This window comes from Rhinopithecus roxellana, chromosome 19 (assembly GCF_007565055.1).
Source record: "Rhinopithecus roxellana isolate Shanxi Qingling chromosome 19, ASM756505v1, whole genome shotgun sequence".
Classification (NCBI taxonomy): Eukaryota; Metazoa; Chordata; class Mammalia; order Primates; family Cercopithecidae; genus Rhinopithecus; species Rhinopithecus roxellana.
The window spans coordinates 45,619,862-45,636,163 of NC_044567.1; the positions used below are offsets into that span (position 1 = coordinate 45,619,862).

Genomic DNA, 16,302 nt, shown 5'->3' on the forward strand with positions numbered 1-16,302 from the left:
CCACCTAGACGCCCAGAAAACCCCAGTGCCTTTACATGACATAGGCCAACTTGACCACAGAGATTTGAGTTTTCGCCTAGGTTTTTGCCCTGTGCTTGCAAGTTGTACTGTAACAATAGACAAAGGACCAAAGTTACCTTCTGATTTACACCGAGAAGCATCATTTTGCAATAGGTGTGTTGGGGGTGCTACAGGAAAAACAGATTTCCCCCATGAGAAATCATAGGGAACAGGAAAGAAAAGGGGCATGTACCAATGGCATATTCAAGATGAGAGTTCAGGGGGCTTAGCATCCCCTGTCCATCATTTTCTTTCTTTTTTTTTTTTTTTGAGACGGAGTCTCGCTCTGTTGTCCAGGCTGGAGTGCAGTGGCGCGATCTCGGCTCACTGCAAGCTCCGCCTCCCGGGTTCACGCCATTCTCCTGCCTCAGCCTCCCAAGTAGCTGGGACTACAGGCACCCGCCACCACGCCCAGCTAATTTTTTTGTATTTTCAGTAGAGACGAGGTTTCACTATGTTCGCCAGGATGGTCTTGATCTCCTGACCTCGTGATCCACCCGCCTCGGCCTCCCAAAGTGCTGGGATTACAGGCGTGAGCCACCGTGCCTGGCCTGTCCATCATTTTCATCAGTACTTCCTCGAGTTCTATGAAAACAGCCTCAAGCCCCTTCCTTCCAGATCACTGTCCCTGGGCATCTGGGAGGAGACAGAAGGTCCAGTATGATGTGCTGTAGCCAATGAGATGCCAGGGACGTGGGCTGATGTCTTGTTAAACAAGTGTCCTAATGGGGCCAACGAGACCCGAGTCAGTTTTGTAGGCTCTTAGACCTCATCGGTTCCTTCTAGCTGATCTGTTAGAGCCCTAGGACTTGACTCATTCTAACTATACTCACAAGATTCTGGTTTCTAAGCAACCTCTGGGAAATCTGGCAAATGAACAGGCTTGCAGAGAGAGCTCTGTGGACCTGGAAAGGCCTGAGAGTGACTCTCAGATGGAGCTTTCCCTCAAGAGATGGGAAAATGCGTTCCTCCTATTTTCAAGTTTTCTCCCTCAATCAACACTGGAGCGCTGGGCACCTGGCCTTTCTCCCTGGTTCTCTCTTTCTAGACTCTATGAAGGCTTCCAACTTGCTATTAATACCTCCTTGAGAGGCTGAGAAGGGCGGATCACCTGAGGTCAGGAGTTCAAGACCAGCCTGACCAACATGGAGAAACCCCATTTCTACTAAAAATACAAAATTAGGCGTGGTGGCGCATGCCTGTAATCCCAGCTACTTGGGAGGTTGAGGCAGGAGAATCGGTTGAAATCGGGAGATGGAGGTTGCGGTGAGGCAAGAATGCGCCATTGCACTCCAGCCTGGGCAACAAGAGTGAAACTCCATCTCAAAAAATAAGAATAAATAAATAAATAAACCCTCCTTATGTTAGGCCAGCAGTTCTCTAACTATGGCCTTATGGGACTCTGGTATCTCACCAGCCAAAGAGAGGACTCTTCCCAAATTATAGAACAAAAATAAGCCGAAGGACTGGAGTGTTTCAAACACATGCTTGCTTCTTACAAATGTTCTGTAAACCCTCCATGCCTGTGACAAAAGTTAAAAAGAAATATGAGACAAATGTTGACTCTTGCTTGGTTTCTGGGACGCCACCCTCTCCTGGTTCTCCTCCTGTCTCCATCTCATTTGGGGGCTACCCACTCTTTCTAAAGCATCTCTTCAATGCTGGTCTTCTTCAGGTTCTGTCCCTGTGTCTCTGCCCACCTGCCTCCAACACTCACGAGTGATCTCACCAGTGTCCATGAGCTCAGTGGGCCCCTCCATTCTTTTTTTTTTTTTTTTTTTTTTTTTTGAGACCGAGTCTCATTCTGTCACCCACGCTGGAGTGTAGTGGCACAATCTCAGCTCACTGCAACCTCCCCCTTCCAGGTTCAAGCAATTTTCCTGCCTCAGCCTCCTGAGTAGCTGGGATTACAGGTGTGTGCCAACACGCCTGCACTTGCTTAATTTTTTGTGTGTTTTTAGTAGAGACGGCGTGTCACCATGCTGGCCAGGCTGGTCTCGAACTCCTGACCTCAAATGATCCGCTCGCCTCAGCCTCCCAAAGTGCTGCGATTACAGATGTGAGCCACCATGCCCGGCTGCCCCTCTATTCTGACTTCAGCTGAGCTCTTTCTCTCCAGTTCCAGCGGGGTTGCCTCAAAGACATCTGCCTGTGACTGCCCCACAGACCCCCCCCCATCAAGTTCAGCATACACCAAAAGGAACTGATGACCTACCTCCAGTCCCAAATGTCTTGTGGTCTACTATCTTCTTAGTTGCTGAAGTCAGAAACCAGCATCCTTCTCCCCACACTGCTTTGTTTCCAGAGTTCCCCATGCTACTTGTGCCTCCCACGTGGTTCTCCAATGAGTCCACATCTCTCCATCACTGTTCTGAGGACAGAGCATTGCCAGCACCTGCAAGAGAACACCAAGAGCCCCCTAACTGCTCCCCTGCCTCTGGCATCTCACCTGCAGTCCACTTTCTACATGGCACCCAGGGACTTGCTAAAGTGAACATCTGACCACTTTGTTCCTTTGCTTAAATCTTCTCTTTGCCCGTTAACCCCAGAAAAAGACCAAACCCCTTAACATGGCTTACAAGATTTGTCAGGGTCTGGTCACTAATTATCTTTTGCCAAACTCTTCTCCCCTTACCCCCTTTCAACCTCCATTCCGCCCGAGTTTTTTGCTCCAGCCATTTAAAATGACGTCACAGACCAGGCACAGCGGCTCACACCTGTAATCCCAGCACTTTGGGAAGCCAAGGTGGGTGAATCATGAGGTCAGGAGTTTGAGACCAGTCTCACCAAGATGGTGAAAACCCGTCTCTACTAAAAATACAAAACTCAGTCGGGCATGGTGGTACATGCCTGTAATTCCAGCTACTTGGGAGGCTGAGGCAGGAGAATCACCTGAACCTGGGAGGCAGAGGTTACACTGAGCCTAGGTTGCACCACTGCACTGTAGCCTGGGCAAAAGAACAAGACTCCGTCTCAAATAATAATAATAATAATAATAAAATGACCTTCACTATGGTCCCTCTTGCCCCTGTGCACAGTGCTATTCCTCTGTACGAAACATTCTTCCCCACCTTTGGATCCTTCCCATTTCATCTCGGTTACCCTTTCCTCATGACCCAACGTGGGCTGGTGCCTCCTGGACGCTCTCCTTTCATAGTATTAGCATGTTATAATTATTGCGTATCTGTCTCTCTCCTCCACTAGACCCAAAGCAACATGAGGACAGGGGATATGTCCTTCTTTCCTCTATTGTTTTCCCTGTTCCTAGCACAGTACCCAGGCACATTGTAGATGCTCAATACATATGTTGAATAATCAATTGGGTCGAATGGATGAATCAATGAACTCCTCTGAGCTCTCACAGCTCCCATACTTGGCCCCATGGAACTACTTCTCCCTTTGTATTATCATTATTCTATATTATAATTATAATTACCTGGTTACTTGCCATCCTCCTTTCTAATCTGGGGGCTCCTTTGGAATGGAAATTGTCTCACTGCTATATTCCCAATGTCCAGCACAAAACCTGTCACATGGTAGGCAATATTTATTGACTGTTGAACATTCATGGAAAACCTATCAATCGGTTTGACACACAAAAATTTTTTTTCTCTGGACATGAGTAATTTGGCTGAGACTTTATACTGGGAACATATAATAAAGCCAAGTTTTCTGCTAGGGAAATTGTTACCAGTTTGGATGATAGATTTAAATATATCAAGATTTCATAGGATTTCTTTGTATATTCCAGCACCACAGGAAACCCCATCATCTATTGAATACATACTTATCAATAAATAAAGTTAGAAATAAGGGCCGGGTATGATGCTTCATGCCTGGAATCCCAGCACTTTGGGAGGCCGAGGCGGGTGGATCACCTGAGGTCAGGAGTTCAAGATCAGCCTGGTCAACATGGTGAAACTCCGGGTCTACTAATAATACAAAAAATTAGCCGGGCGTGGTGGCGGGCACCTGCAATTCCAGCTACTTGGGAAGATGAGGCAGGAGAATTGCTTGAATCTGGGAGGTGGAGTTGCAGTTAGCTGAGATCATGACATTGTACTCCAGCCTGGGCGACAGAGTGAGACTCTGTCTCAAAAAAAAAAAAAAAAAAGAAAAAAGAAAGAAAGGACAAGATAGTTTCCATCCTGAGCTATATTGAACCTGAAGATGACTATTATGATGTTGAAATACCTGTTCTGCCACCTTAACTGTTTTAAGAACTGATGCTTGGCCAGGCGCAGTGGCTCATGCCTGTAATCTCAGTACTTTAGGAGGCCGAGGCAAGTGGATCACTTGAGGTCAGGAGTTTGAGACCAGCCTGGCCAACATAGTGAAACCCCATCTCTACTAAAAATACAAAAATTAGCCGGGCATGGTGGTGGGCACCTGTAATCCCAGCTACTCAGGAAGCTGAGGCAGGAGAATCACTTGAAGCTGGGAGGTGGAGGTTGCAGTGAGCCGAAATCGTGCCACTGCACTCCAGCCTGGGCGACAGAGTGAGACTCTATCTTGAAAACATGCCACAAATCAGTGGATTATAATTTTCCTTATAATAATTACTATCTGATCTTCTTTGCAATACAAACAAGATTGTTTTCAGGAAATGCACTGGTATTACCAGCAACAAATTTTATAAATGAAGTGTATTCGTCAGGATGCTTTAGGCTGCAAAGAACGGGCTATTTAACTAAAGATAACTTACACAATGAGGAGTTTATAATTTCACAAAGCAAAAAGTCTAGAGGTAAACACTCCAGAATTCATCAGCTCCACAACTTAGGAGTGTGGACTACTTTCAAATTGCTTAGCTTTATCCTCATGGTGGCAAAATAGCTGCCACAGCTCCAGGCATCTGTATATGATGACATTAAAAGTCAGAAAGAAAAGGGACATTACTAACATATATCCTTTTTTTTTTTTGAGATGGAGTCTTGTTCTGTTGCCAGGCTAGAGAGCAGTGGCGCGATCTCAGCTCACTGCAACCTCTGCCTCCTGGGTTCAAGTGATTCTCCTGCCTAAGCCTCCTGAGTAGCTGGGACTATAGGCGGGTGCCACCACACCCAGCTAATTTTTGTATTTTTAGTAGAGACAGGGTTTCACCATGTTGGCCAGGATGGTCTCGATCTCTTGACCTCGTGATCCACCCGCCTCAGCCTCTCAAAGTGCTGGGATTACAGATATGAGACACCGCACCTGGCCATATCTCTTTTTATTAGGGAGGGGAGCCCCCAGCAACTTTCCCTAATGTCTCATTGGACTGGAGTGGTCCACATACCCAGGGTCTTAGTCCATTTGGTTTCCTATAACAAAATTCCTTAGACTGGATAATTTTTTTTTTTTTTTTTTTTTTTTTTTGAGGCAGAGTCTTGCTCTGTCGCCCAGGCTGGAGTGCAGTGGCCAGATCTCAGCTCACTGCAAGCTCCGCCTCCCGGGTTCCCACCATTCTCCTGCCTCAGCCTCCCAAGTAGCTGGGACTACAGGCGCCCGCCTCGTCACCCGGCTAGTTTTTTGTATTTTTAGTAGAGACGGGGTTTCACTGTGTTCGCCAGGATGGTCTCGATCTCCTGACCTTGTGATCCGCCCGTCTCGGCCTCCCAAAGTGCTGGGATTACAGGCTTGAGCCACCGCGCCCGGCGATAATTTGTTAAAAACAGAAATGTTGCTGAGAGTTCTGGAGGCTGGGGAGTCCAAGATCAAGGTGCCAACAGATGTGGTGTTTGGTGAGGGCTCACTCTCTGCTTCACACCTTCTCACCGTGTCTTCACATGATAGAAGGGGAAGGCAGCTCTCTAGGGCCTATTTTATTTTATTAATTTTTTTTTTTTTTTTTTGAGACGGAGTCTGGCTCTGTCGCCCAGGCTGGAGTGCAGTGGCCGGATCTCAGCTCACTGCAAGCTCTGCCTCCCGAGTTCACGCCATTCTCCTGCCTCAGCCTCACGAGTAGCTGGGACTACAGGCACCCCCCACCACACCTGGATAATTTTTTTGTATTTTTTAAATAGAGATGGGGGTTTCACCATGTTAGCCAGGACGGTCTCGATCTCCTGACCTCGTGATCCACCCGCCTCAGCCTCCCAAAGTGCTGGGATTACAGGTGTGAGTCACCATGCCCAGCCTATTTTCTTTCCTTCCTTCCTTCCTTCCTTCCTTCCTTCCTTCCTTCCTTCCTTCCTTCCTTCCTTCCTTCCTTCTTTCCTTTCTTTGCTTCCTTTCCTTCCTTTCCTTCCCTCCCCTCCCCTCCCCTCCCCTCTCCTCTCCTCTCCTCTTCTCTTTTTGGTAAAGATGGAGTCTCACTATGTTGCCCAGGCTGGTCTCAAACTCCTGGACTCAAATGATCCTCTTGTCTCAGCCTCCCTAAATGCTGGGATTACAGGTATGAGCCACCGCACCCAGCCTGGGTCCTCCTTCATAACTGCATTAATCCCATTCATGAGGGCAGGACCCTCATGATCTAATCACCCCAAAGGCCCCGCTTCTTACGACCATCATCTTGGGGGTTAGGTTTCAACATATGAATTTTGGGGGGACACAAACATAGACCATAGCATTCTGCCCCTGACCTCACAAAATCCGTGTCCTTCTCAAATGCAAAATAGATTTATTCCATCCCAATAGCCCTAAAAGTCTTAACTCATTCCAATATCAGCTTTAAAGTCTAAGTCAACATCTCAACTAAATGTTGACTCATTCCAAGTACGGGCAAAAGTCAAGATATGATTCATCCTGAGGCAAATCGCTCTCCAATTATGAGCCTGTGAAATCAAACTACTTACACAATGTAAATATGCTTCCAACATACAATGGTGGGACTGACGAAGGATAGAAATTTCCATTCCAAAAGGGGGAAATAGGAAAGAAGAAAGGGGTAATGGGTCTCAAGTAAGTCCGAAACTCAACAGGGCAAACAACATTAAGTCTGAAGGTTTGAAGATAATTTTTTTTTTTTTTTTTTTTTGAGACGGAGTCTCACTCTGTCACCCAGGCTGGAGTGCAGTGGCCGGATCTCAGCTCACTGCAAGCTCCGCCTCCCAAGTTTACGCCATTCTCCTGCCTCAGCCTCCCGAGTAGCTGGGACTACAGGTACCCGCCACCTCGCCCGGCTAGTTTTTTGTATTTTTTTTAGTAGAGACGGGGTTTCACCAGGTTAGCCAGGATGGTCTCGATCTCCTGACCTCGTGATCCGCCCGTCTCGGCTTCCCAAAGTGCTGGGATTACAGGCTTGAGCCACCGCGCCCGGCCTGAAGATAATTTTTGACTTGACATCCTACCCCCCAGATATTGGGATGGGGGTTGGGCCCCCAACGATCAGGGCAGCCCCACCCCCATGGCTTTGCCGGGCATAGCCCGCTCTGCAGCTTTCATGAGTTGGAGTCTCGGGCCTGCAACTTTCCTAGGCTGGAGTTGCACGCTGGTGGCCCTACCATTCTGGGGTCTTGGAGGCAGCCCCGTCCCCATGGCTGTGCTGGGCACTGCCCTAGTGGGGGCTCTCTGCAGTGGCCCTGCCCCTTTGGCGGCGCTCTGTGGGGAAAGAAAGAGAGATCAGACTGTTACTGTGCCTATGTAGAAAAAGTAGACATAAGAGACTCCATTTTGTTCTGTCCTAAGAAAAATTCTTCTGTTTGAAGAGATGCTGTTTATCTGTAACCCTACCCCCAACCCTGTGCTTGCAGGGACGTGTGCTGTGTTGACTCAAGGTTTAATGGATTTAGTGCTGTGCAGGATGTGCTTTGTTAAACAAGTGCTTGAAGGCAGTATGCTTGTCAAAAGTCATCACCATTCTCTAATCTCAAGGACCCAGGGACACAAACACTGTGGAAGGCCGCAGGGACCTCTGCCTAGGAAAGCCAGGTATTGTCCAAGGTTTCTCCCCATGTGAGAGTCTGAAATACGGCCTCGTGGGAAGGGAAAGACCTGATCGTCCCCCAGCCCGACACCTGTAAAGGGTCTGTGCTGAAGAGGATTAGTAAAAGAGGAAGGCCTCTTTGCAGTTCAGATAGAGGAAGGCATGTCTCCAGCTCCTCCCTGGGCAATGGAATGTCTCGGTAAAACCCAATTGTATGATCTATTTACTGAGGTAAGAGAAAACCCCCTTAGGTCTGGAGGTGAGACGTGCTAGCGGCAGTGCTGCTCTTTAATGCACGGAAATGTTTGTGGAGATGTTTGCATACATGCACATCAAGGCACAGCACCTTTCCTTAAATTCATTTATGACATGGAGACATTTGTTCACATGTTTTCCTGCTGACCCTCTCCCCACCATTAACCTATTGTCCTGCCACATCCTCCTCTCCGAGATGGTAAAGACAAGGATCAAGAAATACTGAGGGAACTCGGAGACCGGTGCCTGCGCAGCATGGCATGGGTCCTCCGTATGCTGAGCGCCGGTCCCCTGGGCTCACTTTTCTTTCTCTATACTTTGTCTCTGTGTCTCTTTCTTTCTCAAGTCTCTCTTTCCACCTGAGGAGAAAAGCCCACAGGTGTGGAGGGGCAGGCCACCCCTTCAGTGCTCTGTCTGGGTCTCAAGCTTCCCACAGAAATCCTTTGAAATCTAGGTAGAGGTAGCAATGCCCTCACAGCCCGTGCACTTTGCGCAGCTGTGGAGATAAAACTGCTCGGACACTACTATGCTTTATTGTCTGTGCCTCCCAGAGGGATGGGCTGAGCCACAGTTGGGCCCACTTGAGCCCACCTGAGCCATAGCTAGGGCATCCCAGAAGCCCTGCACCAGAATTCAGAGAGCAGAGCCTTGAAATCTCTTTGACTTCAAGGTCCCAGTTTTCTGGGCCTGTGATGGGCAGGGCAGCCTCTGAAGATCTTCAGAATGGTTTCAGGGTCCTTCTTCACTGTGATGCTGAGTATCCGGCTTCCATCTCCCCACACTAACCTCCTTATCAAAAGTTTCCTCGGTCACATTCTTGGTGTTTTCTTTTCAACAAGCTTTTTCATTCTTTACAACATGGGTGGGTTGGTAAATTTCTAAACATTTAAATTCTGCTGTTTTTTTTTTTTTTTAATCATAAATAACATCTTTGGCCAGGGGCGGTGGCTCATGCCTGTCATCCCAGCATTTTGGGAGGCTAAGACGGGCGCATCACCTGAGGTCAGAAGTTCGAAACCAGCCTGGCTAACATGGTGAAACCCCATGTCTACTAAAAATACAAAATTAGCCAGGCATCATGGCACACACCTGTAATCCCAGCTACTCAGGAAGCTGAGGCAGGAGAATCACTTGAACCCAGGAGGCAGAGGTTGCAGTGAGCCAAGATCGCGCGATTGCACTCCAGGCCTGGGCAAAAAGAGCAAAACTCTGTCTCAGAAAAAAAAAAAAAAAAAAAAAAAATAGAAAGGAAGGAAGGAAGGGAGAAAGGGTATCTTTAATTGGTTTCTCTCCGCTAGCATTTTACTATAGGCATTCAAGAGAAGTTTTTCCACACCCTCAACGCTTTACTCAGATATTTTTTTCCACCAAATATCCTATTTCATCACTCAGAATTTCTACCTTCCATAAAACACTAGGACACACAATTCAGCCACATTCTTTGCCAGATAATCAGGATCATTTTTCTGCCAGTTTCCAATAACATGTTCTTCATTTCCATCTGAGACCTCATCAGAATGGCCTTTAACATCCATACTTCTACTAGTCTTCTGTTACAACCTGTTAGGTAATCTCTAAGAAAAAGAAAACTGAGGCTTTCTCTGCAGCTCTCCTCTTCTTCTGAACTCTCAGGAGAATCACCCTTCACAATCTATTTACAACAATACAGGCTTTTTTGTGTGTGTGAAACCGAGTCTCGTTCTGTCACCCAGGCTGAGAGTGTAGTGGCTCCATCTTGGCTCACTGCAACCTCCGCCTCCCAGGTTCAAGCGATTCTCCTGCCTCAGTCTCCCGAGTCGCTGGGATTACAGGCACGCACCACCACACCTGGCTAATTGTTGTATTTTAGTAGAGACAGGGTTTCACCATGTTGGCCAGGCTTCTATTGAGCTCCTGACCTCAAGTGATCCACCTGCCTTGGCCTCCCAAACTGCTGGGATTACAGGCATGAGCCACCGCGCCTGGCCAGTTTTGACTTTTTAAAGAGATTCAAATAAAGTCAGTAATCCAAAAGGCTAAGACCAACAATTCTGGTTTATCTTCCGGTTGAAAGGACCCTCCATACAGAACTCCACATCCAAACCTACTCATGCTGTATCAACAACTTTAGAACCCAGTAACTCCAGGAGTCTGCTTATTACGACAAATGAATACAGTGGACCATCTCTTCTGCTGGGACGACAGTTCCCTCATTTAACCCCACTAATTGCTAGGTATCCCCTAAAGACAGATTTAAAAAAAAAAAAAAAAAAAAAAAAAAAACGGCTGGGCATGGTGACTCACGCCTGTAATTCCAGCACTTTGGGAGGCCAAGGCAGGCGAATCACGAGGTCAGGAGATCGAGACCATCCTGGCTAACATGATGAAACCCCGTCTCTACTAAAAAAAAAAATACAAAAAATTAGCCAGGCATGGTGGTGGGTGCCTGTAGTCCCAGCTACTCGAGAGGCTGAGGCAAGAGAATGGCGTGAACCCGGGAGGTGGAGCTTGCAGTGAGCCGAGATTGCGCCACTGCACTCCAGCCTGGGTGACTGAGCGAGACTCCGTCTCAAAAAAAAAAACAAAACAAAAAAACTATTTCTTGCCAGGCGCCATGGCTCACGCCTGTAATCCCAATACTTTGGGAGGCTGAGGCGGGTGGATCACGAGGTCAGGAGATTGAGACCGTCCTGGCCAAGATGATGAAACCCCATCTCTACTAAAAATACAAAAATTAGCTGAGTGTGGTGGCACGCACCTGTAGTCCTAGCTACTAGGGAGGCTGAAGCAGGAGAGTCGCTTGAACCTGGGAGGCAAAGGTTGCAGTGAGCCAAGATTGTGCCACTGCACTCCAGCCTGGCGAAAGAGTGAAACTCCATCTCGATAACAAACAAACAAAATTTCCATTTGTTTTTGTGATGTATGTTGCATCATAGTACTGTTTCTGCATGGACATGTCTCCTGAATTGGAGTGTGCTTCTGTTTATAACCTATTCCATCTGCTTTCCCTGAGTGCACATGGATGTACTCTGCCATGGCTAAGTGGCAGAATGGAATCTCACTTAAATTAACAGTTGGTTGCCAAACACCTTCCGGCATAAATAGGTAACCGTTGACTGTGGTCTCATTTCATTTTACTAGAGCAGAGTGTACATATAACTATGTGCCAAACTACTGTCAGAAACAGCCAATTGATATTGCTACCCCTTGCCCCTTCAACTGTAAAACTCATCCTCTCATATTGATCAACATATTTCTTTTTTTCTAGTTGAGATTATAGGCACCCATCACCACGTCCAGCTAATTTTTGTATTTTTAGTAGAGATTAGGTTTTGCCATGTTGGTCAGGCTGCTCTTGAACTCCTGACCTCAGGTGATCCACCTGTCTCAGCCTCCCAGTGTTAGGATTACAGGCATGAGCCACTGCGCCCGGCCTGATCAACATATTTCATTGCCAAAATTTAATGCCATTAAAGTTTTAGATCAGCTACATTTGAACAAGTAAATATTCTGTGAATAATTTTAAAAAGCCCTAAATTGGTTAAAATAAACACTCATTTACAAAGTGAACTAACAGCTTTTAAGCTGTTTTCACATTAGATCCCTCTGTATTTATTTATTTTTTTTACAAATTAGGTGTTAGTGGAACATGGTTTTAACAAAAATTGCAGAAGGTAGTATTTAAGAATAATGAAATTCCCCTGATGTTAAAAAAGGGTTATTTGCATAATTTGTACGCTTTTACTACTCATGAGCCACCAAACAAAAATAAATTTTCCGATACATGTAATGTTGATACTGTACAAAGCTATTCTCAGTGACCAAGAGAAACTTCCTCTGAGAACATTTCAGATAAATATGACCCTGCTTTTCACAGTATTGTTTAGAAAAGATAATGAACATTTCATACACCAACTCACTATTGTATTATATCACTAGCCTACTTTATTTTTTTTTCTTTTGCTAGCCTACATTAATAATTTCACAATTGTTTACAATTTGAGATTTGGGAAAAACAACAACAAAAAAAACAAGGATATATACATTTCTTTCTTTTTTTTTTTTTTTTTTTTTGAGACAGGGTCTTACTCTGTCACCCAGGTTGGAGTGCAGTGGCACAATCTCAGCTAACTGCAACCTCCGCCTCCCAAGCTAAAGCCATCCTCCCACCTCAGCTTCCAAGTAACTGGGACCACAGGCACGGACCACCATGCCTAGCTAATTTTTTTTTTTTTTTCCTTAGTAAAGGCTTCCAACCAATTTTTTAAAATTTTCTGTAGAGATGGGGTTTTGCCATGTTGCCCAGACTGGTCTCAAATTCCTGGGCTCAAGTGATTTGTCCTCCTTTGCCAGTTTGTTTGTTTGGTTGTTTTTTTTTGTTTTTTTGTTTTTTTGTTTTGAGATGGAGTCCTGCTCTGTCGCTCAGGCTAGAGTGCAGTGGCACGATCTCGGCTCACTGCAACCTCCGCCTCCTGGATTCAAGTGATTCTCCTGCCTCAGCCTCCTGAGTAGCTGGGACTACAGGCGCGCACCACCATGCCCAGCTAATTTTTGTATTTTTAGTAGAGATGGGGCTTCACCATATTGGTTAGTCTGGTCTTGAACTCCTGACCTCATGATCCACCCACCTCGGCCTCCCAAAGTGCTGGGATTACAGGCGTGAGCCACCACACCTGGCCTGGTATTTTGAGGGTTTTTTGTTTGTTTGTTTTTTTGTTTTTGAAGATTAGCTTTTGGCCCGGCGAAGTGGCTCACGCCTGTAATCCCAGAACTTTGAGAGGCTGGATGGCTTGAGGTCAGGAGTTTGAGACCAGCCTGGCCAACATGATGAAACCCCATGTCTACTAAATATATAAAAAAATAGGTGTGGTGGTACAGTCCCTATAATCCCAGCTACTCAGGAGGCTGAGACAGGAGAACTGCTTGAACCTGGCAGGTGGAAGTTGCAGTGAGCCAAGATTGCACCACTGCACTCCAGCCTGGGTGACGGAGTGAGACTCCTTCTAAAAAAAAAAAAAAAAAAAAAAAAAAAAAGCCAGGCGCACAGGCTCGCGCCTATAATCCCAGCACTTTGGGAGGCCAAGGCGGGTGGATCACAAGGTGAGGAGTTTGAAACCAGCCTGGCCAACATGGTGAAACCCCATCTGTACTAAAACACAAAAAAATTAGCCGGGCGTGGTGGTTGTGCGCCTGTAATTCCAGCTTCTCAGGAAGTTGAGGCAGGGGAATCACTTGAACCCGGGAGGCAGAGGTTGCAGTGAGCCGAGATCGCGCCACTGCACTCCAGCCTGGCAACAGAGCAAGACACAATCTCAAAATAAATAAATTAAATTAAATTAAATTAAAAATTAGCTTTAGCCACTTTGGAGAGCAATTTGGCAACACCTAGTAAAACTGAAATTGTGGACACCATAAAACACAGCAACTCCACTTCGGGATAGATACCCTAGAACAGCAGTTCCCAACCTTTTTGGCACCAGGGACGGGTTGAGAGGAAAGGGTGGAATGGTTTTGGTATGAAACTGCTCCACTTTAGATCATCAGCCACTACATTCTCTTAAAAGGCGTGCAACCCAGAGTCCTCATGTGTGCAGTTCACAATAGGGTTCGCGCTCCTATGAGACTCTAATACCGCCCCTGATCTAACAGGCTCAGGCAGTTAATAATGCTCGCTTGCCCTCCACTTATTTCCTGCTGTGCAGCCTGGTTTCTAACAGGCCACAGACTGTACTGGTCCAGGCTTGGGCAATGGGGACCCTTGACCTAGAACAGTGGGTCTCAAACCATTTGGTACCAGGTCTCCACTGCACTTAAAAATGATGGAGAGCCAGGCTCAGTGGCGAGAGCTTGTAGATCCACCTACTTGGGAGGTTGAGGTGGGTGGATTGCTTGAGCCCAGGAGTTAGAGGCCAGCCTGGGCAACATAGCAAGACTCAATCTCTACAAAAACTAAAAATAAAAACGTTAGCCAGGCATAGTGGTGAGCACCTGTAGTCCCAGCTACGTGGGAGGCTGAGTCAGGAGGATCACTTGAGCCCAAGAGTTTGAGGCTGCGGTGAGCTATGATGATGCCACTGCACTCCAGCCTGGGCAACAGAGTGAGACCCTGTCTCAAAAAAATAATAAAATAACTGTATTTTCCCAAACAAAAAAATTAGTGAGAAAAGTGTCATTTTTCTCACTGTATGTTACATTTTTTTTTTTCAAATCTCATATCCGGCTTAATAGAAAACATCTGGATTCTCATATCTGCTTCTGCTGTCAATTTGTTGCAATATTGTGTGTCATGTAGCCTCATGGAAAGGTCCACTGAACATTCATGAGAAGAGTGAGCATGAAAAAGGCCAAATAACATCTTAATATTATTATGAAAATTGTTTTGGTCTCATGGCCCAGACCACTCTCTGAGAACCATTGCCCTAGAGAAACTCAAGTGCACATATGAAATGTTCTTTGTAGTATTATTTGTTATAATGAGAAGGTGAAACCAACCTATCTGTCCATCAGTAAGGGACCATAAGATCCACAGGGACTACACTGGTGTTGCTTTGCTCACCATTGCATTTCCAGTAACTTAGCACATGTTAGCACCCAATAGGTACTCAGTCAACTTTTGTCAAGTAGAGAAGGAAGGGAGAGAGGCAGAAAAGAAAGTGAGGAGGTATAAATATTGTTCTGTAACCTGCTATTTTAACTTAACTCTACCTCATGGACATCTTTTCACAGTTTCAGACTCTTTGTTCACAGGGTAGGAATACACAAAGGCCAAAGGACTCTTGCATAATGGGAAGCTTATTTTTTTTATTGTCTAAAAATAAAGGCGTATTTAAGATGTCTCTTTAGGCCGGGCGCGGTGGCTCAAGCCTGTAATCCCAGCACTTTGGGAGGCCGAGACGGGTGGATCATGAGGTCAGGAGATCGAGACCATCCTGGCTAATACGGTGAAACCCCGTCTCTACTAAAAAATACAAAAAACTAGCCGGGCGACGAGGCGGGCGCCTGTAGTCCCAGCTACTCGGGAGGCTGAGACAGGAGAATGGCGTGAACCCGGGAGGCGGAGCTTGCAGTGAGCTGAGAGCCGGCCACTGCACTCCAGCCTGGGCAGCAGAGCAAGACTCCGTCTCAAAAAAAAAAAAAAAAAAAAAAAAAAGATGTCTCTTTAGACCAGGCACGGTGGCTTACACCTGTAATCCCAGCACTTTGGGAGGCCGAGGCAGGCGGATCACCTGAGGTCATGAGTTCGAGACCAGCCTGACCAACATGGAGAAACCCCGTCTCTACTAAAAATACAAAAATTAGCCTGGCATGGTGGCGCATACCTGTAATCCCAGCTACGTGGGAGGCTGAGGCAGGAGAATCGCTGAACCCAGTAGGTGGAGGTTGTGGTGATCCAAGGTAGGGCCATTGCACTCCATCCAGCCTGGGCAACAAGACCAAGACTTTGTCTCAAAAAAAAAAAAAAAAAAAAAAAAAAAAAAAAAAGTCTGTTTAATACAACCACGGGCTGCAAATCACTGCCACCTAGTGGTACATTAAGAAGTTCACACACGGCCAGGCGCAGTGGCTCAAGCCTGTAATCCCAGCACTTTGGGAGGCCGAGGCAGGCGGATCACGAGGTCAGGAGATCGAGACCATCCTGGCTAACCCGGTGAAACCCCGTCTCTACTAAAAAAATACAAAAATCTAGCCGGGCGAGGTGGCGGACGCCTGTAGTCCCAGCTACTCGGGAGGCTGAGGCAGGAGAATGGCGTGAACCTGGGAGGCGGAGCTTGCAGTGAGCTGAGATCCGGCCACTGCACTCCAGCCCGGGCGACAGAGCGAGACTCCGTCTCAAAAAAAAAAAAAAAAAAAAAAAAAAAGAAGTTCACACATGAGACCAGGCACGGTGGCTTACACCTGTAATCCCAGCACTTTGGGATGCTGAGGCGGGCGGATCACGAGGTCAGGAGATCAAGACCATCCTGGCTAACACGGTGAAACCCCCGTCTCCACTAAAAATACAAAAAATTAGCCGGGCGTGGTGGTGGGTGCCTGTAGTCCCAGCTACTCAGGAGGCCGAGGCAGGAGAATGGTGTAACCCGGAAGGAGGAGCTTGCAGTGAGCTGAGATGGCTCCACTACACTCCAGCCTGGACGACAGAGAGAGACTCCGTCTCAAAAAAA

General features: G+C 46.7%; 1 protein-coding gene across 5 annotated transcripts in view; it reads right to left on the reverse strand.

Moving 5' to 3' along the window:
- The window catches only part of LOC115894765 (translation initiation factor IF-2-like), a 101,848-nt gene that overhangs the window by 38,122 nt on the left and 47,424 nt on the right, over window positions 1-16,302 (reverse strand). For 4 of the 5 annotated variants that reach the window (XR_004054937.1, XR_004054936.1, XR_004054934.1 and 1 more), the window contains one exon: window positions 2,276-2,455. The gene's annotated coding sequence lies outside the window, so the exon portion shown is untranslated. Of the gene's footprint in view, window positions 1-2,275; window positions 2,456-3,496; window positions 3,683-16,302 lie in introns of those variants that run through there. The other variant, XR_004054939.1, reaches the window with a different exon arrangement.